The following is a 19,908-nucleotide window of genomic DNA, read 5'->3' on the forward strand; positions in this document are numbered from 1 at the left end:
ATTTTCCAATGCCTATCTCTTTGCAAAAGAGAGATATCGGCAAGGAAAAGCTGTATTGTACCTTTGCATTTTTCTCCCAAACGAAAGACACTAGAATGAAAATGTTAAAGCCTACTGTTAGTGCTTCATCTACACGTTATAGCCCTGAATTTTCCAATGCCTATCTCTTTGCAAAAGAGAGATATCGGCAAGGAAAAGCTGTATTGTACCTTTGCATTTTTCTCCCAAACGAAAGACACTAGAATGAAAATTTTAAAGCCTCCTGTTAGTGCTTCATCTACACGTTATAGCCCTGAATTTTCCAATGCCTAGCTCTTTGCAAAAGAGAGATATCGGCAAGGAAAAGCTGTATTGTACCTTTGCATTTTTCTCCCAAACGAAAGACACTAGAATGAAAATTTTAAAGCCTCCTGTTAGTGCTTCATCTACACGTTATAGCCCTGAATTTTCCAATGCCTATCTCTTTGCAAAAGAGAGATATCGGCACGGAAAAGCTGTATTGTACCTTTGCATTTTTCTCCCAAACGAAGGACACTAGAATGAAAATTTTAAAGCCTCCTATTAGTGCTTCATCTACACGTTATAGCCCTGAATTTTCCAATGCCTATCTCTTTGCAAAAGAGAGATATCGGCAAGGAAAAGCTGTATTGTACCTTTGCATTTTTCTCCCAAACGAAGTACACTAGAATGAAAATTTTAAAGCCTCCTGTTAGTGCTTCATCTACACGTTATAGCCCTGAATTTTCCAATGCCTATCTCTTTGCAAAAGAGAGATATCGGCAAGGAAATGCTGTATTGTACCTTTGCATTTTTCTCCCAAACGAAAGACACTAGAATGAAAATTTTAAAGCCTCCTGTTAGTGCTTCATCTACACGTTATAGCCCTGCATTTTCCAATGCCTATCTCTTTGCAAAAGAGAGATATCGGCAAGGAAAAGCTGCATTGTACTTTTGCATTTTTCTCCCAAACGAAAGACACTAGAATGAAAATTTTAAAGCCTCCTGTTAGTGCTTCATCTACACGTTATAGCCCTGAATTTTCCAATGCCTAGCTCTTTGCAAAAGAGAGATATTGGCAAGGAAAAGCTGTATTGTACCTTTGCATTTTTCTCCCAAACGAAAGACACTAGAATGAAAATTTTAAAGCCTCCTGTTAGTGCTTCATCTACACGATATAGCCCTGAATTTTCCAATGCCTATCTCTTTGCAAAAGAGAGATATCGGCAAGGAAAAGCTGTATTGTACCTTTGCATTTTTCTCCCAAACGAAGGACACTAGAATGAAAATTTTAAAGCCTCCTGTTAGTGCTTCATCTACACGTTATAGCCCTGAATTTTCCAATGCCTATTTCTTTGCAAAAGAGAGATATCGGCAAGGAAAAGCTGTATTGTACCTTTGCATTTTTCTCCCAAACGAAAGACACTAGAATGAAAATTTTAAAGCCTACTGTTAGTGCTTCATCTACACGTTATAGCCCTGAATTTTCCAATGCCTAGCTCTTTGCAAAAGAGAGATATCGGCAAGGAAAAGCTGTATTGTACCTTTGCATTTTTCTCCCAAACGAAAGACACTAGAATGAAAATTTTAAAGCCTCCTGTTAGTGCTTCATCTACACGTTATAGCCCTGAATTTTCCAATGCCTATCTCTTTGCAAAAGAGAGATATCGGCAAGGAAAAGCTGTATTGTACCTTTGCTTTTTTCTCCCAAACGAAAGACACTAGAATGAAAATTTTAAAGCCTCCTATTAGTGCTTCATCTACACGTTATAGCCCTGAATTTTCCAATGCCTATCTCTTTGCAAAAGAGAGATATCGGCAAGGAAAAGCTGCATTGTACTTTTGCATTTTTCTCCCAAACGAAAGACACTAGAATGAAAATTTTAAAGCCTCCTGTTAGTGCTTCATCTACACGTTATAGCCCTGAATTTTCCAATGCCTAGCTCTTTGCAAAAGAGAGATATTGGCAAGGAAAAGCTGTATTGTACCTTTGCATTTTTCTCCCAAACGAAAGACACTAGAATGAAAATTTAAAAGCCTCCTGTTAGTGCTTCATGTACGCGGTATAGCCCTGAATTTTCCAATGCCTAGCTCTTTGCAAAAGAGAGATATCGGCAAGGAAAAGCTGTATTGTACCTTTGCATTTTTCTCCCAAACGAAAGACACTAGAATGAAAATTTTAAAGCCTCCTGTTAGTGCTTCATCTACACGTTATAGCCCTGAATTTTCCAATGCCTATCTCTTTGCAAAAGAGAGATATCGGCAAGGAAATGCTGTATTGTACCTTTGCATTTTTCTCCCAAACGAAAGACACTAGAATGAAAATTTTAAAGCCTCCTGTTAGTGCTTCATCTACACGTTATAGCCCTGCATTTTCCAATGCCTATCTCTTTGCAAAAGAGAGATATCGGCAAGGAAAAGCTGCATTGTACTTTTGCATTTTTCTCCCAAACGAAAGACACTAGAATGAAAATTTTAAAGCCTCCTGTTAGTGCTTCATCTACACGTTATTGCCCTGAATTTTCCAATGCCTAGCTCTTTGCAAAAGAGAGATATTGGCAAGGAAAAGCTGTATTGTACCTTTGCATTTTTCTCCCAAACGAAAGACACTAGAATGAAAATTTTAAAGCCTCCTGTTAGTGCTTCATCTACACGTTATAGCCCTGAATTTTCCAATGCCTATCTCTTTGCAAAAGAGAGATATCGGCACGGAAAAGCTGTATTGTACCTTTGCATTTTTCTCCCAAACGAAGGACACTAGAATGAAAATTTTAAAGCCTCCTATTAGTGCTTCATCTACACGTTATAGCCCTGAATTTTCCAATGCCTATCTCTTTGCAAAAGAGAGATATCGGCAAGGAAAAGCTGTATTGTACCTTTGCATTTTTCTCCCAAACGAAGTACACTAGAATGAAAATTTTAAAGCCTCCTGTTAGTGCTTCATCTACACGTTATAGCCCTGAATTTTCCAATGCCTATCTCTTTGCAAAAGAGAGATATCGGCAAGGAAATGCTGTATTGTACCTTTGCATTTTTCTCCCAAACGAAAGACACTAGAATGAAAATTTTAAAGCCTCCTGTTAGTGCTTCATCTACACGTTATAGCCCTGAATTTTCCAATGCCTATCTCTTTGCAAAAGAGAGATATCGGCAAGGAAAAACTGTATTGTACCTTTGCATTTTTCTCCCAAACGAAAGACACTAGAATGAAAATTTTAAAGCCTCCTGTTAGTGCTTCATCTACACGTTATAGCCCTGAATTTTCCAATGCCTATCTCTTTGCAAAAGAGAGATATCGGCAAGGAAAAGCTGTATTGTACCTTTGCATTTTTCTCCCAAACGAAGGACACTAGAATGAAAATTTTAAAGCCTCCTATTAGTGCTTCATCTACACGTTATAGCCCTGAATTTTCCAATGCCTATCTCTTTGCAAAAGAGAGATATCGGCAAGGAAAAGCTGTATTGTACCTTTGCATTTTTCTCCCAAACGAAGTACACTAGAATGAAAATGTTAAAGCCTCCTGTTAGTGCTTCATCTACACGTTATAGCCCTGAATTTTCCAATGCCTATCTCTTTGCAAAAGAGAGATATCGGCAAGGAAAAGCTGTATTGTACCTTTGCATTTTTCTCCCAAACGAAAGACACTAGAATGAAAATTTTAAAGCCTCCTGTTAGTGCTTCATCTACACGTTATAGCCCTGAATTTTCCAATGCCTATCTCTTTGCAAAAGAGAGATATCGGCAAGGAAATGCTGTATTGTACCTTTGCATTTTTCTCCCAAACGAAAGACACTAGAATGAAAATTTTAAAGCCTCCTGTTAGTGCTTCATCTACACGTTATAGCCCTGCATTTTCCAATGCCTATCTCTTTGCAAAAGAGAGATATCGGCAAGGAAAAGCTGCATTGTACTTTTGCATTTTTCTCCCAAACGAAAGACACTAGAACGAAAATTTTAAAGCCTCCTGTTAGTGCTTCATCTACACGTTATAGCCCTGAATTTTCCAATGCCTAGCTCTTTGCAAAAGAGAGATATTGGCAAGGAAAAGCTGTATTGTACCTTTGCATTTCTCTCCCAAACGAAATACACTAGAATGAAAATTTTAAAGCCTACTGTTAGTGCTTCATCTACACGTTATAGCCCTGAATTTTCCAATGCCTAGCTCTTTGCAAAAGAGAGATATCGGCAAGGAAAAGCTGTATTGTACCTTTGCATTTTTCTTCCAAACGAAAGACACTAGAATGAAAATTTTAAAGCCTCCTGTTAGTGCTTCATCTACACGTTATAGCCCTGAATTTTCCAATGCCTATCTCTTTGCAAAAGAGAGATATCGGCAAGGAAAAGCTGTATTGTACCTTTGCTTTTTTCTCCCAAACGAAAGACACTAGAATGAAAATTTTAAAGCCTCCTATTAGTGCTTCATCTACACGTTATAGCCCTGAATTTTCCAATGCCTATCTCTTTGCAAAAGAGAGATATCGGCAAGGAAAAGCTGCATTGTACTTTTGCATTTTTCTCCCAAACGAAAGACACTAGAATGAAAATTTTAAAGCCTCCTGTTAGTGCTTCATCTACACGTTATAGCCCTGAATTTTCCAATGCCTAGCTCTTTGCAAAAGAGAGATATTGGCAAGGAAAAGCTGTATTGTACCTTTGCATTTTTCTCCCAAACGAAAGACACTAGAATGAAAATTTAAAAGCCTCCTGTTAGTGCTTCATCTACACGGTATAGCCCTGAATTTTCCAATGCCTAGCTCTTTGCAAAAGAGAGATATCGGCAAGGAAAAGCTGTATTGTACCTTTGCATTTTTCTCCCAAACGAAAGACACTAGAATGCAAACTACAGGTAGTGCTGCAGGGCCCACACCCTTTTACTTGCCTTACAGAGCAGCTCTGGAGCTGTTACATTGCCCAGCTGCTGCAAGAAATCAGCTTGAATGCTTCAGGGGATGGGGCATGGCCAACATGAGCCCCACACCAAAGGAGGGGGGAGGTGTTTAATGCGAACTAGGGGTCATCCAAGCACTGCAAAAGGCCGCCATGCCCTGCATGCCCCTTTTCTCTTTTCATATGCAGATGAGGGTTCCAGTCAACTTTGGCCCACTGCTTGGATAACATCACCGTATGCAAATCCGTCTGCTGCAGACCTTCCCCCAGGAGTGCTTGTACTAGTTGTTGCATATGGTTTGATATTTGATGGTGCTTCAGTATTAGGCAGCCTTCCGCCCTCCCATGTTCATCTGAAAAGATGTGGTCTCCCTGCAGTTGTTGTCCCCAGATGAGAGTTCACTTGTGCTGCCTCAGTTGAATCTCCTTTACTTGACAGAGATGTGCCTGAGCAGCTGCCCTCACCAGCCCTATCCCAAATCATACTTATTTTGCATAGGAGATACCATGGTCATGAAGATTGTTCTCCAAGGGTGAGGTTCATTCATTGCATTCTGGGTATGCTGACCCCTGTGATTTTCCCAAATGTGGGAAACTCGACTGCATTATTTGTGGTAGTGGGGGACTGTGTTTGTGCTTTCCTCTGGTCAGCTCTGGTAAAAGTCAGATTTCTTTGTCTCAGATCTTCCTCTAGCCTTGTTCTTCTTTCGAGAGTTCCCTTGTGCTGCCTCAGTTGGATCTCTTTCACTTGACAGGGGGGTGCCCGAACAGCGACCCTCCCCAGCTCTAGCCCAACTCCTACTTACCTGCCAGGTGAGATACTATGATCATGAAGGTGCTTCTCCCAGGGCAAGGCTCACCCATTGCACTCTGGGTGTGCTGCCCCTGCGATTTCCCCAAATGTGGGAAACTTGACTGCATAATTTGTGTTTCCCCTGGTCGGCTCTCGTATAATTCAGATCTCTTTGTCTCAGGTCTCTCTCCAGCCTAGTTTGCTGTCTGTTTCCACTTCTCTTTTCTTCAACCGCTCCCTTCTATACCCTTGTGCACTATCCTGACTTCTCCTCCCGTCTGCTTACTTTGTGCCTTCCAATGCACAATGCAAACTACAGGTAGTGCTGCAGGGCCCACACCCTTTTACTTGCCTTACAGAGCAGCTCTGGAGCTGTTACAGTGCCCAGCTGCTGCAAGAAATCAGCTTGAATGCTTCAGGGGATGGGGCATGGCCAACATGAGCCCCACACCAAAGGAGGGTGGAGGTGTTTAATGCGAACTAGGGGTCATCCAAGCACCGCAAAAGGCCGCCATGCCCTGCACGCCCCTTTTCTCTTTTCATATGCAGATGAGGGTTGAAGCCAACTTTGACCCACTGCTTGGATGACATCACCGTATGCAAATCCGTCTTCTGCAGAACTTCCCCCAGGAATGCTTGCACTAGTTGTTGCATTTGGTTTGTTGTTTGGGGGTGCTTCAGTATTAGGCAGCCTTCTGCCCTCCCATGTTCATCTGAAAATATGTGTTCTCCCTGCAGTTGTTGTCCCCAGATGAGAGTTCCCTTGTGCTGCCTCAGTTGAATCTCCTTTACTTGACAGAGATGTGCATGAGCAGCGGCCCTCCCCAGCCCTATTCCAAATCATACTTATTTTGCATAGGATATACCATGGTCATGAAGATTGTTCTCCCAGGGTGAGGTTCATTCATTGCATTTTGGGTATGCTGACCCCTGTGATTTCCCCAAATGTGGGAAACTTGACTGCATTATTTGTGGTAGTGGGGGACTGTGTTTGTGCTTTCCTCTGGTCAGCTCTGGTAAAAGTCAGATTTCTTTGTCTCAGATTTTCCTCTAGCCTTGTTCTTCTTTCGAGAGTTCCATTGTGCTGCCTCAGTTGGATCTCCTTCACTTGACAGGGGGGTACCCGAGCAGCGACCCTCCCCAGCTCTAGCCCAACTCCTACTTACCTGCCAGGTGAGATACTATGATCATGAAGGTGCTTCTCCCAGGGCAAGGCTCACCCATTGCACTCTGGGTGTGCTGCCCCTGCGATTTCCCCAAATGTGGGAAACTTGACTGCATAATTTGTGTTTCCCCTGGTCGGCTCTCGTATAATTCAGATCTATTTGTCTCAGGTCTCTCTCCAGCCTAGTTAGCTGTCTGTTTCCACTTCTCTTTTCTTCAGCCGCTCCCTTCTATACCCTTGTGCACTATCCTGACTTCTCCTCCCGTCTGCTTACTTTGTGCCTTCCAATGCACAATGCAAACTACAGGTAGTGCTGCAGGGCCCACACCCTTTTACTTGCCTTACAGAGCAGCTCTGGAGCTGTTACAGTGCCCAGCTGCTGCAAGAAATCAGCTTGAATGCTTCAGGGGATGGGGCATGGCCAACATGAGCCCCACACCAAAGGAGGGGGGAGGTGTTTAATGCGAACTAGGGGTCATCCAAGCACTGCAAAAGGCCGCCATGCCCTGCATGCCCCTTTTCTCTTTTCATATGCAGATGAGGGTTCCAGTCAACTTTGGCCCACTGCTTGGATAACATCACCGTATGCAAATCCGTCTGCTGCAGACCTTCCCCCAGGAGTGCTTGTACTAGTTGTTGCATATGGTTTGATATTTGATGGTGCTTCAGTATTAGGCAGCCTTCCGCCCTCCCATGTTCATCTGAAAAGATGTGGTCTCCCTGCAGTTGTTGTCCCCAGATGAGAGTTCACTTGTGCTGCCTCAGTTGAATCTCCTTTACTTGACAGAGATGTGCCTGAGCAGCTGCCCTCACCAGCCCTATCCCAAATCATACTTATTTTGCATAGGAGATACCATGGTCATGAAGATTGTTCTCCCAGGGTGAGGTTCATTCATTGCATTCTGGGTATGCTGACCCCTGTGATTTTCCCAAATGTGGGAAACTCGACTGCATTATTTGTGGTAGTGGGGGACTGTGTTTGTGCTTTCCTCTGGTCAGCTCTGGTAAAAGTCAGATTTCTTTGTCTCAGATCTTCCTCTAGCCTTGTTCTTCTTTCGAGAGTTCCCTGGTGCTGCCTCAGTTGGATCTCCTTCACTTCACAGGGGGGAACCCGAGCAGCGACCCTCCCCAGCTCTAGCCCAACTCCTACTTACCTGCCAGGTGAGATACTATGATCATGAAGGTGCTTCTCCCAGGGCAAGGCTCAACCATTGCACTCTGGGTGTGCTGCTCCTGCGATTTCACCAAATGTGGGAAACTTGACTGCATAATTTGTGTTTCCCCTCGTCGGCTCTCGTATAATTCAGATCTCTTTGTCTCAGGTCTCTCTCCAGCCTAGTTTGCTGTCTGTTTCCACTTCTCTTTTCTTCAGCCGCTCCCTTCTATACCCTTGTGCACTATCCTGACTTCTCCTCCCGTCTGCTTACTTTGTGCCTTCCAATGCACAATGCAAACTACAGGTAGTGCTGCAGGGCCCACACCCTTTTACTTGCCTTACAGAGCAGCTCTGGAGCTGTTACAGTGCCCAGCTGCTGCAAGAAATCAGCTTGAATGCTTCAGGGGCTGGGGCATAGCCAACATGAGCCCCACACCAAAGGAGGGTGGAGGTGTTTAATGCAAACTAGGGGTCAGCCAAGCGCCGCAAAAGGCCACCATGCCCTGCACGCCCCTTTTCTCTTTTCATATGCAGACGAGGGTTGAAGCCAACTTTGACCCACTGCTTGGATGACATCACCATATGCAAATCCATCTGCGGCAGGCCTTCCCCCAGGAATGCTTGCACTAGTTGTTGCATTTGGTTTGTTGTTTGGGGGTGCTTCAGTATTAGGCAGCCTTCTGCCCTCCCATGTTCATCTTCAGGGGATGGGGCATGGCCAACATGAGCCCCACACCAAAGGAGGGTGGAGGTGTTTAATGCGAACTAGGGGTCATCCAAGCACCGCAAAAGGCCGCCATGCCCTGCACGCCCCTTTTCTCTTTTCATATGCAGATGAGGGTTGAAGCCAACTTTGACCCACTGCTTGGATGACATCACCGTATGCAAATCCGTCTTCTGCAGAACTTCACTTGACAGGGGGGTGCCCGAGCAGCGACCCTCCCCATCTCTAGCCCAACTCCTACTTACCTGCCAGGTGAGATACTATGATCAGGAAGGTGCTTCTCCCAGGGCAAGGCTCACCCATTGCACTCTGGGTGTGCTGCTCCTACGATTTCCCCAAATGTGGGACACTTGACTGCATAATTTGTGTTTCCTCTAGTCGGCTACTCGTATAATTCAGATCTCTTTGTCTCAGGTCTCTCTCCAGCCTAGTTTGCTGTCTGTTTCCACTTCTCTTTTCTTGAGCCGCTGCCTTCTATGCCCTTGTGCACTCTCCTGACTTCTCCTGTCTGCTTACTTTGTGCCTTCCAACGCACAATGCAAACTACAGGTAGTGCTGCAGGGCCCACACCCTTTTACTTGCCTTTCAGAGCAGCTCTGGAGCTGTTACAGTGCCCAGCTGCTGCAAGAAATCAGCTTGAATGCTTCAGGGGCTGGGGCATAGCCAACATGAGCCCCACACCGACGGAGGGTGGAGGTGTTTAATGCGAACTAAGGGTCATCCAAGCGCCGCAAAAGGCCGCCATGCCCTGCATACCCCTTTTCTCTTTTCATATGCAGATGAGGGTTCCAGCCAACTTTGGCCCACTGCTTGGATGACATCACCGTATGCAAATCCGTCTTCTGCAGACCTTCCCCCAGGAATGCTTGTACTAGTTGTTGCATTTGGTTTGTTGTTTGGGGTGCTTCAGTATTAGGCAGCCTTCAGCTCTCCCATGTTCATCTGAAAATATGTGTTCTCCCTGCAGTTGTTGTCCCCAGATGAGAGTTCCCTTGTGCTGCCTCAGTTGAATCTCCTTTACTTGAAAGAGATGTGCCTGAGCAGCGGCCCTCCCCAGCCCTATCCCAAATCATACTTATTTTGCATAGGAGATACCATGGTCATGAAGATTGTTCTCCCAGGGTGAGGTTCATTCATTGCATTCTGGGTATGCTGACCCCTGTGATTTCCCCAAATGTGGGAAACTCGACTGCATTATTTGTGGTAGTGGGGGACTGTGTTTGTGCTTTCCTCTGGTCAGCTCTGGTAAAAGTCAGATTTCTTTGTCTCAGATCTTCCTCTAGCCTTGTTCTTTTTTTGAGAGTTTCCTTGTGCTGCCTCAGTTGGATCTCCTTCACTTGACAGGGGGGTGCCCGAGCAGCGACCCTCCCCAGCTCAAGCCCAACTCCTACTTACCTGCCAAGTGAGATACTATGATCAGGAAGGTGCTTCTACCAGGGCAAGGCTCACCCATTGCACTCTGGGTGTGCTGCTCCTACGATTTCCCCAAATGTGGGACACTTGACTGCATAATTTGTGTTTCCTCTGGTCGGCTACTCGTATAATTCAGATCTCTTTGTCTCAGGTCTCTCTCCAGCCTAGTTTGCTGTCTGTTTCCACTTCTCTTTTCTTGAGCCCCTGCCTTCTATGCCCTTGTGCACTCTCCTGACTTCTCCTGTCTGCTTACTTTGTGCCTTCCAACGCACAATGCAAACTACAGGTAGTGCTGCAGGGCCAACACCCTTTTACTTGCCTTACAGAGCAGCTCTGGAGCTGTTACAGTGCCCAGCTGCTGCAAGAAATCAGCTTGAATGCTTCAGGGGCTGGGGCATAGCCAACATGAGCAGCAAGATGCAGCACTGGACTATTAGTAATGTACTGTTGTATGCTGAGCACCACAATGCAGCACAAGACAATGAGCAGTGATACTGAGCACTGATGAGGATACTACTGAGAACTGACACTGAGCAGGAGAGACACACTACTAGTATTACTGAGCAGCAATAAGTAACCACTGATACTGGGCACTGATATTGAGATTTCCACTGAGAGAACATAGCCACGTCCTCTCCGCTCTCTCTTCAATGCACGAGTAAAAATGGCGGCAACGCGCAGCTCTTTATATGGAATCCGAATCTCGCGAGAATCCGACAGCGGGATGATGACATTTTCCCTTGTTCAGGTTTTCCGAGTCAGGCGGGAACAACCGAGCCTGCCACGGACCAGTGTAAACCACGTGGAGTTCGTCGGGAATTCGGTTCTCGGAGAACCGAACCCGCTCCTCTATATATACTATATTACTATGTTACTGTGGTATACAGAACACCACAATGCAATGAGCAGTGATAGTGAGCACTGATGAGGATACTAGAACTGACACTGAGCAGCAAGATGCAGCACTGGACTATTAGTAATGTACTGTAGTATGCTGAGCACCACAATGCAGCACAAGACAATGAGCAGTGATACTGAGCACTGATGAGGATACTACTGAGAACATACACTGAGCAGGAGAGACACACTACTAGTATTACTGAGCAGCAATAAGTAACCACTGATACTGAGCACTGATATTGAGATTTCCACTGAGAGAACATAGCCACGTCCTCTCCGCTCTCTCTTCAATGCACGAGTAAAAATGGCAGCAACGCGCAGCTCTTTATATGGAATCCGAATCTCGCAAGAATCCGACAGCGGGATGATGACATTTTCCCTTGTTCAGGTTTTCCGAGTCAGGCGGGAACAACCGAGCCTGCCTCGGACCAGTGTAAACCACGTGGAGTTCGTGGGGAATTCGGTTCTCGGAGAACCGAACCCGCTCCTCTCTACCTTATACCCATCAATTTTTTTATTTTCAATCTAAGCCCCTGCAGTTTTCTGTAAGCATCTGCTTCGCTATGATGATCAACAAGTCACAAGGGCAAACACTCAGGGCTTGAGGCGTAGATCTTAGGACCAGCTGCTACAAGCATGGCAGAGGTGTCACTATCACTGGTGACACCCAGAAAGGTGGCGAGGGAGATTGTAATGCAGTGCGCGCAGATAAACAGCGCAATGGTAAAAAGGAGGCATGGTTTCATAGGTAGGGGCGTGGCCTGGTGGCCTGAATCTACATTTTGTTGCTCCGGGTGTCCCGGGGGTTGGGGGCTGCACCCGGGGACTAGTGTGTGAGCTGTGCTGGCTCCTGCACAGTGACAGGGCATGGCCACCCAGCATGACGCCTCCCTTCTTGACCATGCTGTAATTGCAGTCGCACTGCAGTTCAGCGTGATCATAAAAAATGGTGTAGGCTCCTGCTGGTGCAGGCTGTAGAGAAAAGCTGCTGTGACCACGCCCCCTGTGTCTCCTCCGTTGCAGACCCCATTTTGAAGCCTTGCCCCCGGACTAAGAGAAAAGTATGCCCTTGCGCACTATCCTGACTTCTCCTCCCGTCTGCTTAATTTGTGCCTTCCAACGCACAATGCGAACAACAGGTGGTGCTGCAGGGCCCACACCCTTTTACTTGCCTTACAGAACAGCTCTGGAGCTGTTACAGTGCCCAGCTGCTGCAAGAAATCAGCTTGAATGCTTCAGGGGATGGGGCATGGCCAACATGAGCCCCACACCAAAGGAGGGTGGAGGTGTTTAATGCGAACTAGGGGTCATCCAAGCACTGCAAAAGGCCGCCATGCCCTGCATGCCCCTTTTCTCTTTTCATATGCAGATGAGGGTTCCAGTCAACTTTGGCCCACTGCTTGGATAACATCACCGTATGCAAATCCGTCTGCTGCAGACCTTCCCCAAGGAGTGCTTGTACTAGTTGTTGCATATGGTTTGATATTTGATGGTGCTTCAGTATTAGGCAGCCTTCCGCCCTCCCATGTTCATCTGAAAAGATGTGGTCTCCCTGCAGTTGTTGTCCCCAGATGAGAGTTCCCTTGTGCTGCCTCAGTTGAATCTCCTTTACTTGACAGAGATGTGCCTGAGCAGCGGCCCTCACCAGCCCTATCCCAAATCATACTTATTTTGCATAGGAGATACCATGGTCATGAAGATTGTTCTCCCAGGGTGAGGTTCATTCATTGCATTCTGGGTATGCTGACCCCTGTGATTTTCCCAAATGTGGGAAACTCGACTGCATTATTTGTGGTAGTGGGGGACTGTGTTTGTGCTTTCCTCTGGTCAGCTCTGGTAAAAGTCAGATTTCTTTGTCTCAGATCTTCCTCTAGCCTTGTTCTTCTTTCGAGAGTTCCCTTGTGCTGCCTCAGTTAGATCTCTTTCACTTGACAGGGGGGTGCCCGAACAGCGACCCTCCCCAGCTCTAGCCCAACTCCTACTTACCTGCCAGGTGAGATACTATGATCATGAAGGTGCTTCTCCCAGGGCAAGGCTCACCCATTGCACTCTGGGTGTGCTGCCCCTGCGATTTCCCCAAATGTGGGAAACTTGACTGCATAATTTGTGTTTCCCCTGGTCGGCTCTCGTATAATTCAGATCTCTTTGTCTCAGGTCTCTCTCCAGCCTAGTTTGCTGTCTGTTTCCACTTCTCTTTTCTTCAACCGCTCCCTTCTATACCCTTGTGCACTATCCTGACTTCTCCTCCCGTCTGCTTACTTTGTGCCTTCCAATGCACAATGCAAACTACAGGTAGTGCTGCAGGGCCCACACCCTTTTACTTGCCTTACAGAGCAGCTCTGGAGCTGTTACAGTGCCCAGCTGCTGCAAGAAATCAGCTTGAATGCTTCAGGGGATGGGGCATGGCCAACATGAGCCCCACACCAAAGGAGGGTGGAGGTGTTTAATGCGAACTAGGGGTCATCCAAGCACCGCAAAAGGCCGCCATGCCCTGCACGCCCCTTTTCTCTTTTCATATGCAGATGAGGGTTGAAGCCAACTTTGACCCACTGCTTGGATGACATCACCGTATGCAAATCCGTCTTCTGCAGAACTTCCCCCAGGAATGCTTGCACTAGTTGTTGCATTTGGTTTGTTGTTTGGGGGTGCTTCAGTATTAGGCAGCCTTCTGCCCTCCCATGTTCATCTGAAAATATGTGTTCTCCCTGCAGTTGTTGTCCCCAGATGAGAGTTCCCTTGTGCTGCCTCAGTTGAATCTCCTTTACTTGACAGAGATGTGCATGAGCAGCGGCCCTCCCCAGCCCTATTCCAAATCATACTTATTTTGCATAGGAGATACCATGGTCATGAAGATTGTTCTCCCAGGGTGAGGTTCATTCATTGCATTTTGGGTATGCTGACCCCTGTGATTTCCCCAAATGTGGGAAACTTGACTGCATTATTTGTGGTAGTGGGGGACTGTGTTTGTGCTTTCCTCTGGTCAGCTCTGGTAAAAGTCAGATTTCTTTGTCTCAGATTTTCCTCTAGCCTTGTTCTTCTTTCGAGAGTTCCATTGTGCTGCCTCAGTTGGATCTCCTTCACTTGACAGGGGGGTACCCGAGCAGCGACCCTCCCCAGCTCTAGCCCAACTCCTACTTACCTGCCAGGTGAGATACTATGATCATGAAGGTGCTTCTCCCAGGGCAAGGCTCACCCATTGCACTCTGGGTGTGCTGCCCCTGCGATTTCCCCAAATGTGGGAAACTTGACTGCATAATTTGTGTTTCCCCTGGTCGGCTCTCGTATAATTCAGATCTCTTTGTCTCAGGTCTCTCTCCAGCCTAGTTTGCTGTCTGTTTCCACTTCTCTTTTCTTCAGCCGCTCCCTTCTATACCCTTGTGCACTATCCTGACTTCTCCTCCCGTCTGCTTACTTTGTGCCTTCCAATGCACAATGCAAACTACAGGTAGTGCTGCAGGGCCCACACCCTTTTACTTGCCTTACAGAGCAGCTCTGGAGCTGTTACAGTGCCCAGCTGCTGCAAGAAATCAGCTTGAATGCTTCAGGGGATGGGGCATGGCCAACATGAGCCCCACACCAAAGGAGGGGGGAGGTGTTTAATGCGAACTAGGGGTCATCCAAGCACTGCAAAAGGCCGCCATGCCCTGCATGCCCCTTTTCTCTTTTCATATGCAGATGAGGGTTCCAGTCAACTTTGGCCCACTGCTTGGATAACATCACCGTATGCAAATCCGTCTGCTGCAGACCTTCCCCCAGGAGTGCTTGTACTAGTTGTTGCATATGGTTTGATATTTGATGGTGCTTCAGTATTAGGCAGCCTTCCGCCCTCCCATGTTCATCTGAAAATATATGTTCTCCCTGCAGTTGTTGTCCCCAGATGAGAGTTCACTTGTGCTGCCTCAGTTGAATCTCCTTTACTTGACAGAGATGTGCCTGAGCAGCTGCCCTCACCAGCCCTATCCCAAATCATACTTATTTTGCATAGGAGATACCATGGTCATGAAGATTGTTCTCCCAGGGTGAGGTTCATTCATTGCATTTTGGGTATGCTGACCCCTGTGATTTCCCCAAATGTGGGAAACTCAACTGCATTATTTGTGGTAGTGGGGGACTGTGTTTGTGCTTTCCTCTGGTCAGCTCTAGTAAAAGTCAGATTTCTTTGTCTCACATTTTCCTCTAGCCTTGTTCTTCTTTCGAGAGTTCCCTTGTGCTGCCTTTGTTGGATCTCCTTCACTTTACAGGGGGGTACCCGAGCAGCGACCCTCCCCAGCTCTAGCCCAACTCCTACTTACCTGCCAGGTGAGATACTATGATCATTAAGGTGCTTCTCCCAGGGCAAGGCTCACCCATTGTACTCTGGGTGTGCTGCTCCTGCGATTTCCCCAAATGTGGGAAACTTGACTGCATAATTTGTGTTTCCCCTCGTCGGCTCTCGTATAATTCAGATCTCTTTGTCTCAGGTCTCTCTCCAGCCTAGTTTGCTGTCTGTTTCCACTTCTCTTTTCTTCAGCCGCTCCCTTCTATACCCTTGTGCACTATCCTGACTTCTCCTCCCGTCTGCTTACTTTGTGCCTTCCAATGCACAATGCAAACTACAGGCAGTGCTGCAGGGCCCACACCCTTTTACTTGCCTTACAGAGCAGCTCTGGAGCTGTTACAGTGCCCAGCTGCTGCAAGAAATCAGCTTGAATGCTTCAGGGGCTGGGGCATAGCCAACATCAGCCCCACACCGAAGGAGGGTGGAGGTGTTTAATGCAAACTAGGGGTCAGTCAAGCGCTGCAAAAGGCCACCATGCCCTGCACGCCCCTTTTCTGTTTTCATATGCAGATGAGGGTTGAAGCCAACTTTGACCCACTGCTTGGATGACATCACCATATGCAAATCCATCTGCGGCAGGCCTTCCCCCAGGAATGCTTGCACTAGTTGTTGCATTTGGTTTGTTGTTTGGGGGTGCTTCAGTATTAGGCAGCCTTCTGCTGCACCCTGCTTTGGTGTGGGGCTCATGTTGGCCATGCCCCATCCCCTGAAGCTTTCAAGCAGATTTCTTGCAGCAGCTGGGCACTGTAACAGCTCAAGAGCTGCTCTGTAAGGCAAGTAAAAGGGTGTGGGCCCTGCAGCACTACCTGTAGTTTGCATTGTGCATTGGAAGGCACAAAGTAAGCAGACGGGAGGAGAAGTCTGGATAGTGCACAAGGGTATAGAAGGGAGCGGCTGAAGAAAAGAGAAGTGGAAACAGACAGCAAACTAGGCTGGAGAGAGATCTGAGACAAAGAGATCTGAATTATACGATAGCCGACCAGGGGAAACACAAATTATGCAGTCAAGTTTCCCACATTTGGGGAAATCGCAGGGGCAGCACACCCAGAGTGCAATGGGTGAGCCTTGCCCTGGGAGAAGCACCTTCATGATCATAGTATCTCACCTGGCAGGTAAGTATGAGTTGGGCTAGAGCTGGGGAGGGTCGCTGCTCGGGCACCCCCCTGTTAAGTGAAGGAGATCCAACTGAGGCAGCACAAGGGAACTCTCAAAAGAAGAACAAGGCTAGAGGAAGATCTGAAACAAAGAAATCTGACTTTTACCAGAGCTGACCAGAAGAAAACACAAACACAGTCCCCCACTACCACAAATAAAGCAGTCGAGGTGAGGTTCATTCATTGCATTTTGGGTATGCTGACCCCTGTGATTTCCCCAAATGTGGGAAACTCGACTGCTTTATTTGTGGTAGTGGGGGACTGTGTTTGTGTTTTCTTCTGGTCAGCTCTGGTAAAAGTCAGATTTCTTTGTTTCAGATCTTCCTCTAGCCTTGTTCTTCTTTTGAGAGTTCCCTTGTGCTGCCTCAGTTGGATCTCCTTCACTTAACAGGGGGGTGCCCGAGCAGCGACCCTCCCCAGCTCTAGCCCAACTCCTACTTACCTGCCAGGTGAGATACTATGATCATGAAGGTGCTTCTCCCAGGGCAAGGCTCACCCATTGCACTCTGGGTGTGCAGCCCCTGCGATTTCCCCAAATGTGGGAAACTTGACTGCATAATTTGTGTTTCCCCTGGTCGGCTCTCGTATAATTCAGATCTCTTTGTCTCAGATCTCTCTCCAGCCTAGTTTGCTGTCTGTTTCCACTTCTCTTTTCTTCAGCCGCTCCCTTCTATACCCTTGTGCACTATCCTGACTTCTCCTCCCGTCTGCTTACTTTGTGCCTTCCAATGCACAATGCAAACTACAGGTAGTGCTGCAGGGCCCACACCCTTTTACTTGCCTTACAGAGCAGCTCTGGAGCTGTTACAGTGCCCAGCTGCTGCAAGAAATCTGCTTGAATGCTTCAGGGGATGGGACATGGCCAACATGAGCCCCACACCAAAGGAGGGTGGAGCAGAAGGCTGACTAATACTGAAGCACCCCCAAACAACAAACCAAATGCAACAACTAGTGCAAGCATTCCTGGGGGAAGGCCTGCCGCAGATGGATTTGCATATGGTGATGTCATCCAAGCAGTGGGTCAAAGTTGGCTTCAACCCTCGTCTGCATATGAAAACAGAAAAGGGGCGTGCAGGGCATGGTGGCCTTTTGCGGCGCTTGACCGACCCCTAGTTTGCATTAAACACCTCCACCCTCCTTCGGTGTGGGGCTCATGTTGGCTATGCCCCAGCCCCTGAAGCATTCAAGCTGATTTCTTGCAGCAGCTGGGCACTTTAACAGCTCCAGAGCTGCTCTGTAAGGCAAGTAAAAGGGTGTGGGCCCTGCAGCACTACCTGTAGTTTGCATTGTGCATTGGAAGGCACAAAGTAAGCAGACGGGAGGAGAAGTCAGGATAGTGCACAAGGGTATAGAAGGGAGCGGCTGAAGAAACGAGAAGTGGAAACAGACAGCAAACTAGGCTGGAGAGAGACCTGAGACAAAGAGATCTGAATTATACGAGAGCCGACCAGGGGAAACACAAATTATGCAGTCAAGTTTCCCACATTTGGGGAAATCGCAGGAGCAGCACACCCAGAGTGCAATGGGTGAGCCTTGCCCTGGGAGAAGCACCTTCATGATCATAGTATCTCACCTGGCAGGTAAGTAGGAGTTGGGCTAGAGCTGGGGAGGGTCGCTGCTCGGGTACCCCCCTGTCAAGTGAAGGAGATCCAACTGAGGCAGCACAAGGGAACTCTCGAAAGAAGAACAAGGCAAGAGGAAAATCTGAGACAAAGAAATCTGACTTTTACCAGAGCTGACCAGAGGAAAGCACAAACACAGTCCCCCACTACCACAAATAATGCAGTTGAGTTTCCCACATTTGGGGAAATCACAGGGGTCAGCATACCCAAAATGCAATGAATGAACCTCACCCTGGGAGAACAATCTTCATGACCATGGTATCTCCTATGCAAAATAAGTATGATTTGGAATAGGGCTGGGGAGGGCCGCTGCTCATGCACATCTCTGTCAAGTAAAGGAGATTCAACTGAGGCAGCACAAGGGAACTCTCATCTGGGGACAACAACTGCAGGGAGAACACATATTTTCAGATGAACATGGGAGGGCAGAAGGCTGCCTAATACTAAAGCACCCCCAAACAACAAACCAAATGCAACAACTAGTGCAAGCATTCCTGGGGGAAGTTCTGCAGAAGACGGATTTGCATACGGTGATGTCATACAAGCAGTGGGTCAAAGTTGGCTTCAACCCTCATCTGCATATGAAAAGAGAAAAGGGGCGTGCAGGGCATGGCGGCCTTTTGCGGTGCTTGGATGACCCCTAGTTCGCATTAAACACCTCCACCCTCCTTTGGTGTGGGGCTCATGTTGGCCATGCCCCATCCCCTGAAGCATTCAAGCAGATTTCTTGCAGCAGCTGGGCACTGTAACAGCTCCAGAGCTGCTCTGTAAGGCAAGTAAAAGGGTGTGGGCCCTGCAGCACTACCTGTAGTTTGCATTGTGCATTGGAAGGCACAAAGTAAGCAGACGGGAGGAGAAGTCAGGATAGTGCACAAGGGTATAGAAGGGAGCGGCTGAAGAAAAGAGAAGTGGAAACAGACAGCAAACTAGGCTGGAGAGAGACCTGAGACAAAGAGATCTGAATTATACGAGAGCCGACCAGGGGAAACACAAATTATGCAGTCAAGTTTCCCACATTTGGGGAAATCGCAGGGGCAGCACACCCAGAGTGCAATGGGTGAGCCTTGCCCTGGGAGAAGCACCTTCATGATCATAGTATCTCACCTGGCAGGTAAGTAGGAGTTGGGCTAGAGCTGGGGAGGGTCTCTGCTCGGGCACCCCCCTGTCAAGTGAAGGAGATCCAACTGAGGCAGCACAAGGGAACTCTCAAAAGAAGAACAAGGCTCTGAAACAAAGAAATCTGACTTTTACCAGAGCTGACCAGAGGAAAACACAAACACAGTCCCCCACTACCACAAATAAAGCAGTCGAGTTTCCCACATTTGGGGAAATCACAGGGGTCAGCATACCCAGAATGCAATGAATGAACCTCACCCTGGGAGAATAATCTTCATGACCATGGTATCTCCTATGCAAAATAAGTATGATTTGGGATAGAGCTGGGGAGGGCCGCTGCTCAGGCACATCTCTGTCAAGTTAAGGAGATTCAACTGAGGCAGCACAAGGGAACTCTCATCTAGGGACAACAACTGCAGGGAGAACACATATTTTCAGATGAACATGGGAGGGCAGACGGCTGCCTAATACTGAAGCACCCCCAAACAACAAACCAAATGCAACAACTAGTGCAAGCATTCCTGGGGGAAGGCCTGCCGCAGATGGATTTGCATATGGTGATGTCATCCAAGCAGTGGGTCAAAGTTGGCTTCAACCCTCGTCTGCATATGAAAACAGAAAAGGGGCGTGCAGGGCATGGTGGCCTTTTGCTGCGCTTGTCT

At 47.3% G+C, this 19,908-nt stretch overlaps 19 non-coding genes and 2 pseudogenes across 19 annotated transcripts; 16 read left to right on the top strand and 5 right to left on the bottom strand.

Moving 5' to 3' along the window:
* The first annotated feature begins 5,367 nt into the window (after positions 1-5,367).
* Positions 5,368-5,531, top strand: LOC134998823 (U1 spliceosomal RNA). Its single transcript, XR_010200991.1, has one exon. It is a non-coding gene; the product is annotated as a U1 spliceosomal RNA (small nuclear RNA).
* Positions 5,532-5,683: 152 nt separating this feature from the next.
* On the top strand, positions 5,684-5,846 carry LOC134999155 (U1 spliceosomal RNA). The gene has a single exon (XR_010201316.1). It is a non-coding gene; the product is annotated as a U1 spliceosomal RNA (small nuclear RNA).
* A 674-nt stretch (positions 5,847-6,520) lies between these two features.
* Positions 6,521-6,684, top strand: LOC134998925 (U1 spliceosomal RNA). The gene has a single exon (XR_010201088.1). It is a non-coding gene; the product is annotated as a U1 spliceosomal RNA (small nuclear RNA).
* Positions 6,685-6,836: 152 nt separating this feature from the next.
* On the top strand, positions 6,837-6,999 carry LOC134999177 (U1 spliceosomal RNA). Its single transcript, XR_010201338.1, has one exon. It is a non-coding gene; the product is annotated as a U1 spliceosomal RNA (small nuclear RNA).
* Positions 7,000-7,673: 674 nt separating this feature from the next.
* LOC134998590 (U1 spliceosomal RNA) lies at positions 7,674-7,837 on the top strand. The gene has a single exon (XR_010200784.1). It is a non-coding gene; the product is annotated as a U1 spliceosomal RNA (small nuclear RNA).
* A 152-nt stretch (positions 7,838-7,989) lies between these two features.
* LOC134998553 (U1 spliceosomal RNA) lies at positions 7,990-8,125 on the top strand (annotated as a pseudogene).
* An 835-nt stretch (positions 8,126-8,960) lies between these two features.
* Positions 8,961-9,124, top strand: LOC134998431 (U1 spliceosomal RNA). Its single transcript, XR_010200694.1, has one exon. It is a non-coding gene; the product is annotated as a U1 spliceosomal RNA (small nuclear RNA).
* A 670-nt stretch (positions 9,125-9,794) lies between these two features.
* Positions 9,795-9,958, top strand: LOC134999167 (U1 spliceosomal RNA). The gene has a single exon (XR_010201328.1). It is a non-coding gene; the product is annotated as a U1 spliceosomal RNA (small nuclear RNA).
* A 152-nt stretch (positions 9,959-10,110) lies between these two features.
* Positions 10,111-10,274, top strand: LOC134998560 (U1 spliceosomal RNA). The gene has a single exon (XR_010200763.1). It is a non-coding gene; the product is annotated as a U1 spliceosomal RNA (small nuclear RNA).
* Positions 10,275-12,698: 2,424 nt separating this feature from the next.
* LOC134998601 (U1 spliceosomal RNA) lies at positions 12,699-12,862 on the top strand. Its single transcript, XR_010200788.1, has one exon. It is a non-coding gene; the product is annotated as a U1 spliceosomal RNA (small nuclear RNA).
* Positions 12,863-13,014: 152 nt separating this feature from the next.
* On the top strand, positions 13,015-13,177 carry LOC134999157 (U1 spliceosomal RNA). The gene has a single exon (XR_010201318.1). It is a non-coding gene; the product is annotated as a U1 spliceosomal RNA (small nuclear RNA).
* Positions 13,178-13,851: 674 nt separating this feature from the next.
* Positions 13,852-14,015, top strand: LOC134998854 (U1 spliceosomal RNA). Its single transcript, XR_010201020.1, has one exon. It is a non-coding gene; the product is annotated as a U1 spliceosomal RNA (small nuclear RNA).
* A 152-nt stretch (positions 14,016-14,167) lies between these two features.
* On the top strand, positions 14,168-14,330 carry LOC134999158 (U1 spliceosomal RNA). The gene has a single exon (XR_010201319.1). It is a non-coding gene; the product is annotated as a U1 spliceosomal RNA (small nuclear RNA).
* A 674-nt stretch (positions 14,331-15,004) lies between these two features.
* Positions 15,005-15,168, top strand: LOC134998915 (U1 spliceosomal RNA). The gene has a single exon (XR_010201078.1). It is a non-coding gene; the product is annotated as a U1 spliceosomal RNA (small nuclear RNA).
* A 152-nt stretch (positions 15,169-15,320) lies between these two features.
* On the top strand, positions 15,321-15,456 carry LOC134998476 (U1 spliceosomal RNA; annotated as a pseudogene).
* An 855-nt stretch (positions 15,457-16,311) lies between these two features.
* Positions 16,312-16,474, bottom strand: LOC134999080 (U1 spliceosomal RNA). Its single transcript, XR_010201244.1, has one exon. It is a non-coding gene; the product is annotated as a U1 spliceosomal RNA (small nuclear RNA).
* Positions 16,475-16,942: 468 nt separating this feature from the next.
* On the top strand, positions 16,943-17,105 carry LOC134998310 (U1 spliceosomal RNA). The gene has a single exon (XR_010200594.1). It is a non-coding gene; the product is annotated as a U1 spliceosomal RNA (small nuclear RNA).
* An 828-nt stretch (positions 17,106-17,933) lies between these two features.
* Positions 17,934-18,096, bottom strand: LOC134999200 (U1 spliceosomal RNA). Its single transcript, XR_010201360.1, has one exon. It is a non-coding gene; the product is annotated as a U1 spliceosomal RNA (small nuclear RNA).
* A 152-nt stretch (positions 18,097-18,248) lies between these two features.
* Positions 18,249-18,412, bottom strand: LOC134998927 (U1 spliceosomal RNA). Its single transcript, XR_010201089.1, has one exon. It is a non-coding gene; the product is annotated as a U1 spliceosomal RNA (small nuclear RNA).
* A 674-nt stretch (positions 18,413-19,086) lies between these two features.
* Positions 19,087-19,249, bottom strand: LOC134999159 (U1 spliceosomal RNA). Its single transcript, XR_010201320.1, has one exon. It is a non-coding gene; the product is annotated as a U1 spliceosomal RNA (small nuclear RNA).
* A 142-nt stretch (positions 19,250-19,391) lies between these two features.
* LOC134998985 (U1 spliceosomal RNA) lies at positions 19,392-19,555 on the bottom strand. The gene has a single exon (XR_010201146.1). It is a non-coding gene; the product is annotated as a U1 spliceosomal RNA (small nuclear RNA).
* Between the last annotated feature and the right edge of the window lie 353 nt (positions 19,556-19,908).

Source organism: Pseudophryne corroboree, unplaced genomic scaffold, assembly GCF_028390025.1.
Source record: "Pseudophryne corroboree isolate aPseCor3 unplaced genomic scaffold, aPseCor3.hap2 scaffold_149, whole genome shotgun sequence".
In the NCBI taxonomy this organism is placed as follows: domain Eukaryota; kingdom Metazoa; phylum Chordata; class Amphibia; order Anura; family Myobatrachidae; genus Pseudophryne; species Pseudophryne corroboree.